The following is a 12187-nucleotide window of genomic DNA, read 5'->3' on the forward strand; positions in this document are numbered from 1 at the left end:
TACTGTTTCATAAACACATTGACATTTTTCAAATTTTACATAAAACCAAAAAGAAGCATTTTAGAAGGTGTACTTGCTCTTTTTATTTGTATTATATAACCTAAATAAAAAGAGAGTGCCTTCTGGGCACATCCAGATTTAAAACTGCCTTGACTGACCCTTCCACCAGACTGCTGCTCCCAAAATTAAGCTATACAGAAATTTTGAGCTGTCACTAGGAAATAGCTGCTAAAAGTCGGCAAAGCAAAGACAACTTGGTTGAGAAAATATGAGTGCTTGGCATTACAATTTACACAAATAAGAATTTGTATTCCATTTATTTTATTTTCTGTTTTCCATCTCCAGAATATAGAGGAAGTAACAGTCTTCAGAGGGTAGTAGGGCAGAAAAGTGAATTAAAGCCTTCCCCATGATTCAGTCAGACAACTCAGGCTGAGTGAACAGAGCCTGTGGTCAAGTCAGAAAACATGTGACTGCTTCAAAGATAAGTGGCTCTAGTCTTTTGATGCTCAGTAAGGGTTTCCAGCTCTAAAATTCTATAATTTCTTATAAAACCAAAAGAACTAGCTAAGACACAGAGGCAGATGACAAATAAAAAGTAAAAATTGATGAGAATAACATAAACCTTTAAAATATTTAGCATTACATCTAAAAAAGTGACCTATGATGAAGATTTATTTATATCAGGTACATTATTATATATCTTATAAAGTAAACATATAAGAAATGTAATATAGTACATTATATAATATGTAATACCTAAAAGTGTTGCAATCTACCTACAAATACAAATGCAAATATATATATGACAATTAGACTTTAGTGAAGAACTATGCCCAAAGATGTTATGTAGATCATGCTTTGGGCATGAATTGTTATAATTTCCAAAATGATTATCTGATGATCTGATGATCTCATGGCAGCATCACTAAGTTGAAAGAGATTATTATACACACACACACACACACACAATTTGAGCATATATTTATATATACACACATATATGCACATATGTATGTGTATATAAGGCTATATGTTTTAAAAAGTTATGTGAACAAAATAAGAAAATGCCATACTATAACTATACAAAATTGGCCCATTAATCAAGCCTAGAAACATTCAGATGATAAAGTGAATTGCTGAATTATAAGTAATGTTTCCCTGAAGAATTATAATAATTATAATAAATAAATTATACACATCCAGCAATAATCTTATATAGCTATTACCATGGACATCCTTTCACTCAGGCAAACAGATAGCATAGTCACCATAAAATATGTACTTGCATTTCAACAGACCATGTCAACCTGGAATGATAATGATGAGGTCCCTGCATTGACTGTTCAGCATGTCTGATATTGTAGAGAATACACAGGGCAAAAACTTGAGAGGGTTATTCATCAGGCTGAAAAAGAGTTATGATCTTAACAGCTCACGACATATTTCCTCTTAAGGAATGAATTATACTTGTGTTTAGGAAATCATTTTCAAAAGTCACTTGGCATGTATGGTGAGACATTGAAGGCAGCGGTAGACAGTAAGTGACAAGATGTGAAAAAAGACAGTTAAACTGCATACATTAGAACTGAACAGAAAGACAGGATTAGAGGAAAATTAAATAGAAGGAGAGGAGAGAGAGCCAAGGACAATGATGCAATGGCTGAAAACTTTTTAGGACAAGCATATTTAATGTATCATTAGACCTACACATATCTTGTTATTTATGCTGCCTTTGAGGAATCTGAGCAGCTCATATTCTCATACTTATAACTACCTTCCCCATTGTCCATGAATTTAGCTTGTCAGATTACCTCTTTGCTCTTGGAATGAGTTATTTTCCATACATTTCCTGAGTGAATTTTACAAATAGATCCTTGGCAGTTCGGCTATACCAGCTGTCTGGACAGGTCAGTTACTCTGAATTCCCTAACAGTAAGCAACATGACGCTTCAAGTTGGGCTCCCAGCTTGTTAAATCCCAGTTCAAATCATTGCCCATCTCAACTTTTAAAGATTAATCTCAGGAAGAAGTTGTCGTTTCTGTGTTGATCATGACCTTCCTTTGAGGCAACAGTGGGGAGACAGGGACTCAAATTCAGAATGTTTATGAAAATAATTACAATGTGACAATGTGTGTCCAATTCTCCTTGGAAAACAGGGCAGGAGAAGCAATGGGAGAGAGATAGATCAGAAGATAAGTGTTGTTGACTGTAGATATGAGTGATATCAAAACTAAGGGGGTAGAGAGGGATGAGAGTCAATTGGGTGAGGTATCAGACAAGGTTTCTAAAGCAGAGAGGGACTCTAAATAAGCTATCCAAGAAAAAGCCTAAGCCAGAAACAAAATTTGAGTGTAGAAATTGGACAGTCCGAGAGGAACAAAAAGATAAAACATACAAAGTGATAGGACAATCTAGTGGTGATAGCTCGATTCTGGGTAGAACTTAAAGAGACTTGAGGGATGACCATTTTTCAAGGACCAGATAGTGACATTGATAATGCAAGGGTAATATAATGAAATTTAAACCTGCTGCACAGCCCTGAACATAAACTAACTACATCATTCATTACTTACAAAAGAGACATCTAATATTTGGAAAGTACTAGTTTTGTTGGGGTAGAGATACAAGATAATCATCTCCTTGAATATACCTTTCTTAGGGACTTTCAAAGTTTATTTTGACTATGTCTAATGTTTGCCACTAGCCACCACATGTGAGACTGAACAGGTGGAAAGATAGACATGTAATCACACTAAATTCTCTAGTCCCATTATTGTTAACATACTCAATATAATCAACAATGAGGGTAATGTTAATTCTCTGAAAATGTTTGTTTCTTGAACAAAAGGATGTTTAGATTTAACATATTTTAGTAATATGATTCTTCTCTGCCTCAGAAAATATTCTGATAACATTTAAATAAGTTAGACTGAAAATCATTCTATATTTAAAGGAAAACGACAAGGATCATCTCTCTCAAGTATGCAGAATATAATATTTGCTATTTATTTTTGTCCTTGAATGAAAAAAATATTATCAGTTGTATAATTTGGTGAGTGGTCAAAATTTTTTAATCTACATAGAATCACACTAAGAAAACATAAGTTGATTAGCTCAAACAGTTATTTGAGCTATCTATTTTGCTAGACTGTAAAATTTCTAAGAGTAGGAACCACAACTGGTTTTCTTATTTAGTGCAACATTGCAAAGTATAGGTTAAAACATGTTAAATGAGTCAGTAGCTCTCCTTATATCAGATGCATGGAAAAAAAAAAACCCAATAATTAGAATTATTTTTAAACCACAAATTTTGTTAAATAAAAAATTATGCTAAGCAGGATTTTGTTTTCAGAAACTAGGACTTAAAAGAGTTTAGATCGTCATTTTAAAAAAAACCACAGCAAAGACATCTGGATGGTATTTTGGAAAAATGGGAATTAGAAAAAAACAAAGGCATGTAAAGAATCTCAAATGCACTTATATTCTTTCAAAACTTAAACATTTTCAAATATGTCACATCTAGACACCAAGTCTTACTGAGGCTGCCTTCCTCCCCATGGTGTATTTCTCCCATCAATATTTAATTTTTTTGGTCTAATCCAAAAAGAGTCTTATTTAAATGGAATCTGGTTTCCTTTGTAATAGTTGCCCTCTGAAAGACTCAAACTTTCTCATTTATTCTGCATTTTTAGAAGAATCAGAATCAATATAACCACAAAATGGCTGCTACCGTCCTTTTTCCCAATACTCTCTGCAACCACCTCCCTCCAATACAGCAATATGCTGGAGATCAGGTAGGAGGGAGGGTGTCCTACTGGTTCTATTTGATGGGAAAACTAGAAACAAGAAAATAAAAACAAAGTGAAAACCTTTTAATCAGCAAAGCATATGCCTACTAACCCCAAAGCACACAGTATTCATGGTAAAACTGGATTGAAGAATGTGGTTTAGATAGACATCAAAAAGGATCCTTATATATTCACCCATGTTTATAGTCTGGAACACTCAACCTAAGGAAGGAGCTGAATTCGCCAGGTACAAATAATTCAGATCTTCCACATTTACCAGTTACTTACAGGAAAAGGAGAGAGGAAGACAATGAGAGAAACTGACAGAAAACCCATCCAAAGATAGGAAAAGAGAAAGGAGATAAAGAGAAACACAGAACAGATGAAGGGATAGAGACAGGTAAAAAGACAGACACAGAGACAGATGAGGGGAGGGGTAATTGAGGATATTTGGCCTGCCTTTAGAAAGCAACTGTAGGACTTTGACCCAAATGTTCGTACCACATGGAAGCAGAAAACAGAGAAGAGTCCTTCCATTGATCTTCCTACTCATCTGTGAGGTGGTCAGAACAAGGAGAATGGTAAAGTACATTTCCAGTGTTTCTCACTCTACATCTAAGTTTCACAAATTATGTTAACTACTCTTTATCTTATGAGCAGGGGCAATAAAGAGATTCCTAGAAGATGGAAACTGCCTTCTTAGCATGATGCCAGAGGACACACGGTCTAGCGAAGTGCTCTCCTCTGAGAGTCCAGATAGGAATGTAGGAAAAGGAAAAAGATTTTGTCCACCATACACACCACTTTGCAGATTTTAAGGTGGATTTCTATGACAGGTTGTATAATAGTGTCTGCAGCCATGAACAGAAAAGTGACTGATAAATAGAAATGTTGGAGAACTTTATGCAGAGGAGGTAACAATTTTAAGAAGCTATAAAAATTAAGTAGGATTTTCATCAGGTTGTCAAATGAAAAAGACCATTCTAGGTAATAAGAGCAAAAACCTAGGGATACAAACTATATGTCTTGTTTAGCAAATAATGAGATTCAGTCAGAAAATGGTCATGTGACTGTAATTGATAGAGAAGGAGAAATGGAGAGGTGGTGTATGCATGTGAGTGTGCCGAGGTATGTAAAGAAGGCTACTTGTTATTATGATATGGTTATTTTAAATGTCATACTAAGAACTTGTATCTTAATCTTTAGCAATGGAAAACCAATAAAGGAATGTTCAGTAGAGGAATGACAGAATATGATGAGTGATTTAAGAAAAAATATCTTTTTTGGCCATTTCAAATGTGAGAAAGAAAAACTAAAGTTGATGTGATCACAAAGTCTTTCTGGCCCAGGCAATCTCATCTACATCACTGGTACAATGGTCCCCATGACGTATGAGGTTTTCCGATATTTTCACAAGACAGAACCTCTCTGACAACTTTGGGCCTCTGCAGCTTTTGGTAATGCTCTGAATGAGTCTTTGACAAATCTAGCTATGATACCAGCAGAGTTCAAGGCTTTATGTAATAGGCCAAAGACAATGGGGAAGATCTAGACTCAGAGAGTTGCAGTGAATAACATTCCCAATTGACAAACTTAATCATCCTGTTCTTTGTGCCTAGTGACCAGCTACAAAATAGTTCTCAACCTTGGATGGCATCACTGACTTGAAAGTGCTAGGTAATTTACGGGAGTGTGCTTGATTATTGAAATCACTGGGGAGTGCTGCTGAATTTTACTAAACAGGGTTCAGAAATGCTAACCTTCCTGAAACATGTAGGGCAGGTCCTTAGCAATAACTAGCATCATAACGATCCCATTCAAAATGCCAACAGTGCCCCTATGAGAAAAATTGTTACATCAGTATTTACCAAAATGTTCTGGAGAACATTTTAGTCCCAAAGAATTCTGTGAAAAACAAACCAGTACCCAGAAATAAACCCACATGTATATAGTCAACTAATTTTTGACAAAGGTGCTAAGAATACAAATAAGGAAAGAATAGTCTCTTCAATGAATTATACCGTGAAATGAAAAAGAATGAAACTGGACCCTTATAATACATCTTACACAAAATCAACTCATAATAAAGACTTAAAAGTAAGAACTGAGACGATAAAATCTCTAAAAGAAAACATAAGGAAAAGCTCCTTAACATGGCTCTTGGCAATGCTTTTTTGAATTTTACACCAAATGTACAGGGGACAAACACCAAAATGAATAAGTGGAATTACAGCAAACTAAAAGTCTTTGCACAGCCAAGGAAACAATCAACAAAACAAAAAGGCAACCAAAAGAATGGGAAAAAATGCAAATCACATATCTGATAAAAAGCCAATATTCAAAATATTAAGGAACACATGTAACTCAATATCAAGAATAATAATAAATAAACACAATTTTAAAATAGGCAAAGGACCTGATAAGATTTCTCAAAGAAGACATATAAATGACCAACAGGTATATATAAAAATGTTCAACATCACTAATCATCAAGAAAATGCATATCAAAACAGCAATGAGCTATTACTTCACACCTGTTATGGTGGCTATTATTTTTAAAAATGAAAGACAAGTGTTGGTGAATTTGGAGAAAGGAGAATCCTTTAACACTGTTGGTGAGAATGTAAATTGTTTAGAGCCATTATGGAAAACAGTATGGGGTTTCCTCAAAAAACTAAAAATAGAACTACCATATGGTTTAGCAATCCCAATTCTGAGTTTATAGCCATGGGACTAAAATAACTGTATCAAAGAGATATTTGCACTCTAATGTTCATAGCAGCATTATTGACAAAAGCCCATCTACAACTGAATGGATAAAGTATGGTATATACTATTCAATTGAATATTATTCAGCTTGAAAAAAGGAAACCCTATCTTTTGTGACGACATGGAGGAACCTGGAGGACACCATGTTAAGTAAAATAAGCCAGACAGAAAGAAAAACATTGCATGCTCTCACTTGTGTGTGGAATTTATAAAGAAGTTAAACTCATAGTAACGGAGAGTAGATTGGTGATTATTAGTGGCTGGGGGGTGAGGAAAAAGGGGGCATATTAGTTAAAGGACATAAAGTTTCATTTAAAGATAAATAAATTTCATAGACCTAATGTACATCATGATTACTACAGCTAATAATAATGTGTTGTATATTTGAGATTTGCTAAGAGTAGATCTAGGTATTCTCACCACATACACACAAACGGTAACTATGTGAGATAATGAATATGTTAATTATCTGTATTGTGGTAATTATTTCACAATGTATATGCGTCTCAAAACATCAGTTTGTACACAGTGAATGCATGTAATTTTTATTTGTCAATCATACTACAAAAAAGCTGGGAGGGAAACAAAGATACTGTTCTGCAATAAGTTAGTTTGCCAATTCTGAATACTATACTTCCTCCTAAGAGAAATTCATACATTTGCATAGGTAAAGAATTAAACACTTCTGTTATGCTTTAAGTAATTTGATTTTTAAAAACATATGTGTTTATAACATCCTATGGACCACTTTCAAATATGTACACTTCAAATAGCAAGGGAAACTGCTGGTTCTCAAATTTGCTTTTGATTAGGCTCAACTAGTGATCTTTAAAAAAAAAATCCTGGTGTAAGATTCCCACCTCCAGAGATTCTGGTGATGCCTATGCATCAACGTTTTTAAAACTCCCTTGGGGATTTTAATAATCTAGCCAGGTTGACAACTACTGCTTTGAATTATCACTGCCTTTACTCAACAGACACTCATTTCTCATGACAGATGCCAATGGCTTTTGTTTATTTGTGTATTTATTTATTTAGAAGCTGTCTTAGTTTGAATTAGTATAACAGCATGATAAGCAAAAAATTAAAATCAGGACTATAATCATATTTGCAGGTCTATCTTCAGATATTAGAGCAACCACAGACTTATGTCCTTCAAGTTTCATTTTTCACATTTAAGAAATGACGAAGTAAGTATACATTGGTTTATCACATGGTAATAATAAATTGAAAGAGTAACAGATATTATGTTGGATGGAGCACATTTTGAAGAGACATCACAAAAATCACTACAGACCAAGGAGAGACATGTTTAGGCACATATTTAGAAAGAAGGCTCCGGCAAATTACAGAAACAGATGCAAAAAAGAGAGATTAGAGGTGGGAACGGTCAGCAGGACTTACCAAATAACCAGAGAAGCGATTATGAAGCTTCAAATTATGGCTGGGCACTAAAGATGAAGGAAATGACTCAAGTAGAAGAAGTATTTCTTTGTTAGGATCCTGCTGGAATGCTTATTGGTCTAAGTGAGAAAAATGAGAAAATGAAAATTTTTACATATAACTCCCAGATTTTTAGTTCAGGAAGCTAAAATACAGAAGAATGAAATAATTTAGAAGACATACATTTAGAAACACGTTTTTTTTTTAAGTACATATTTAAAACCATTAAAATTTAGATATTTATCCAGGCAGAAAAAATAAAGAGATTAAAGGAAAAGACAGAGAATAGAACTTGAGAAACATCTACATAAGGGATGACAGGGAGAAGAAAAGCAAGTGAAGGAGAAATAGATAAAATGATTAGAGGATGACAAAACCACAGAAAACCAAAATGGGGAGATATTCAATGGGGAAGAGGAAGATAACAGGACCAGGATACAGAGAAATGTCAAAGAACGAGAACAAAGAAAAACTCATTGTTCTAGCCACTAGGAACCTACTGCTGACCTGTGAGAGTTGTGTTTCCTGTGCTGAATGGAAGTACGGGAAATGGGGAGTTGGGCTGTGAAATGAGGGCAAGGAACAGCAACCCTGAAAAGGTCAAGAGAAAGTTTATCAATGGAGAGACCTGACGAGTTTCTGGGAAGACTGGAAGGACTAAAGTAGGGTGTCATAAGGGGATGGAGGTGGGGTTTGGGAGGACAGATGAAAGAACAAGTTATAAGAGAAATCAAAAAATAAGGGTAAGGGTAGAGAGAGTATTAGCTTCTGAAGGGTAGAAAGTCTCCTTCTTCTGAAGCAGCAGAAAGTTTTTAGAAAAGTAAGACACCAAGTATGATGGCTAACTTATTATGTTAACTTGCCTAGCTCATGGTGTCCATATATTTGGTCAAACATTATCCTGGATGTTTCTGTTAAGGTGCTTTTGAGATGAGATTAACGTTTAAATTGGTAAATTTTAAATATGCAGTTTACCCTACATAATCTCATACAATCAGTTGAAGGCCTTAGTAGAACAAAGACTGATCTAGAATTCTACCAGAGCAAGAAGGAATTCAACCAGTAGACTGCCTTTGGACTTTAACTGTGACTAATTCCTGAGTCTTCAGCCTTCTGGCCTACTCTTACCAGATTTTGGATGAGCCAAGCCTCCGTAGTCATGTGAGCCAATTTCTTAAATTAAAAAAAAAATCTCTCTGTATAAACACACACAAACACACACACATACACACACACACACACATATGTATATATAGGTACACATATATACAAATCTGTGTATAAAAACACATACATATACATCATATTGGTTCTCTCTCTCTGAAGAACCTTAACTAATACACCAGATTATCTGCCAAGAAGAACAAAGCGTGTGAGATAGGTGTCGATTATCTACCGTGGAAAAAACTCAACAGAAGTACCTAAGGTCCAGTTGAAGTTTAACAAATTTATCTTATATTTACCTAAGATGTCTTTTTCCTAGTGGTGACATTCTGGGAATTTAGGAGAAAAATGTTATTAAAAAATGTTACTGAATTTCTCACTTATTTTGAAAAGAAAACAATGTAAAAGAAGACTCTATAATATTAGTAAGAATTTTTTCTTCAGCAGTGTATTAAAAGATACGAAAAAACAAATGTCAGAACTATTAACACTTCATCCTCTTCATGATCACAAAACTGATGACAAAAACAAATCATAGCATCTGACTGAATTGGGTCATTAGTCTAGTAACAACTCAAAATTGGTGTGAGTGAAAACTTGGGCCAACTGAGGGAAAGAAAATAATCTCTGTCATCAGCTTCCTATAAGTGATTTTGACTGCTCATCAAATACAAAAAGATGTTTTAGGTGATTTATTGCCTGTCATAACAGATTCAGGCTCAAACCCTAGGTATACCTTACTCAGTGTCAATCTGATCTATAAAAAAGATAAGTGGCACACCTGAAGTTTTATGGACACAGAGAAAATCAGGAAAGAAGTTAAATGTAAACACTGCAAAATCCATTTCTTATTTGTCCAGTGTCTACTGTTATAGCATGTTTGAATAGAAGTTCAAAAGGTAGTGTGGCCCAAGGAGAGAGCATTCAGATGAAATTACTCCCATAGACGGAGTAATTACAAAGTCTTCAATGACAGATTTGGAGCATGTCAATATTCAAACTCTCAGAGACTTCATTTTGAAATCTGCAAAAGTCTCATTTGCAATTTACTGTTCTTCACCCCGTGGGGCTTTACTAAAAATGTGATGAGGAGTTCAAGTAAATTTAATAGTAGTTATTGATGCCTATAGTGTCCACACAGAAATAATCTTCACTATATTTTCCACTAATTAGGAATCAATAGTGTTCCTGTTATAGTTACCCACACCATCCATTCCCTTTTTAATGGATGTGGCCTTTTGAGGGATCAAGGTATTCTTACATGAAAATATAATACAGAAAGAAGTGGAAGCCATTTGTCTGGCAGATCGTAGGAACTTTTACTGATGCATGGCCTTGCTTTGTAAGGAGAGATTTCACTGCTTAAGAGTTAACGCTGAAATAGCAAAATACTACAACCAGTATCCCACAGTTCCTGTCTCTTCTCATCATCCCACATAATACAAAAGATTAAAAAATGTTTAAACCTAACTTGTCCCATTGTCTTCCTTTATCTTTGCAAGAATTATTCTTTTACCAAAAATTTGAAGACTATAATTTACAGAAGCAACCTCTTATTACAAGAGTTTTTTCATGTGTAGGAGTGAGGAAGAAAATACAGCAGTGGTGTTCTAAAGGAAATATTTTTAGAAAAACAGAAAGAATTGAGGAATGTCCAGATAAATTATGCCAATAGTAGTTACTTCCTTTTGTTATCCTTTGAGGAGCCTTGGGAAAATTGGGAGAGGGCAGTTAGTCAATTTTGATTCAAAACATATTTCTTTAATACCCTTTAAAATGTACTCAAAAATATGGAGAAAACTGTAAAAAGTAAAAATCTGTTTCAATTCCAACCTTTAAATTTTAATCCTACAAAGAATTTTAGCTCTTTCAATACTCTAGAACCAGAGGCAATCACAAGTAACAATGTTAATACATATACTTCAATTTTTTGTGAATTCACAGAGGCATATTTCTATTCATAACATATTTGCACTTGCCAAACTTCCATCAAAATGCAGTCTGTTTCTCTATTCACTTGCATCAGGAGACCCTGTAACTTCTTTGATTAATAGATGTTAAATGAAATAATGCTATGCTGGTTACAGGTCAAGCCCTTCATTATACTGACAACTTCTACTTCCTCTTTCTTAGAACATGCTTTGGAAGCTCCCTCTCTGAACTCAATTTTCATGTTGTATGAAGCCTATACATATATAGCAATGTCTTGTGTAGCAATCTCTTCAACAGCTCCAGCTAAGCTCCTCTTCAGTGGTAGCATCAATTGCCATCTATGGGATGCCTATCCTGGTGTCCTCCAATTCCTGCTATCACTTCTATCAATGAAAAAACATGCTTAAGAAAACTCAAGAAAGAGTGGCTCAGTTTAGCCAAGTCAACCTATAGAACCATGAAAGATATATATATTTTTTTGTATTAAGACACTCAGTTGGGGGTGTTTTGTTATACAGTAACAGATAATTGAAACAGCCTTTTCATATTTTGAATTTTCTACTAGTGGAATCACAATGAATGTGGTAAGAAGATATTTCAGTGTCATTTGCAATAACATTTTTCTCCCTTAACAGTACATAAATTAATGGTTCGATTTATAATCAGTACATCTAATAAGTAATGGTATCTCAGATTCAATAAAATATAATTCTTCATGATGCTGTGAATCAAAGCCTAGCAGTCGTGATGATTGAGATGTGTTGCGGTATGTGTGCAGGACTTGGTATGCAGATTATGCAGACCCTAAACAGCTAGGGTTGCAGGACCGGAGATAAGAAGTGACAAAAAGGAGTGTACAGAACAGGGTGAGTAGGAGCACAGAAATAACCATCTACATCACAATATCTAGTGGAGCTTAAAAGTCAAGCTGTTTGCAAGGAGGTATCAGAAAATTGATCTGGAGGTAGAAATTTTATATTTCACGATAATAGCTATATTAAAGTGCAGACCTCTAAGTGCTAATAAGGAACTTAATAAATTGCGAGAAATTGGGCAAGGCATTTTATCTTCCCCCATTTCAGTTGCT

The 12187-nt window shown here is 34.7% G+C and overlaps 1 protein-coding gene across 3 annotated transcripts in view; it reads right to left on the minus strand.

The window, feature by feature from the left end:
• The window catches only part of GRM5 (glutamate metabotropic receptor 5), a 664926-nt gene extending 656873 nt beyond the window's left edge, over nucleotides 1-8053 (minus strand). For all 3 annotated transcript variants that reach the window (XM_063711323.1, XM_063711322.1, XM_024255290.3), the window contains exon 1: nucleotides 7966-8053. The gene's annotated coding sequence lies outside the window, so the exon portion shown is untranslated. The remainder of the gene's footprint in view (nucleotides 1-7965) is intronic.
• Between the last annotated feature and the right edge of the window lie 4134 nt (nucleotides 8054-12187).

Source organism: Pongo abelii, chromosome 9, assembly GCF_028885655.2.
Source record: "Pongo abelii isolate AG06213 chromosome 9, NHGRI_mPonAbe1-v2.0_pri, whole genome shotgun sequence".
Lineage (NCBI taxonomy): Eukaryota > Metazoa > Chordata > Mammalia > Primates > Hominidae > Pongo > Pongo abelii.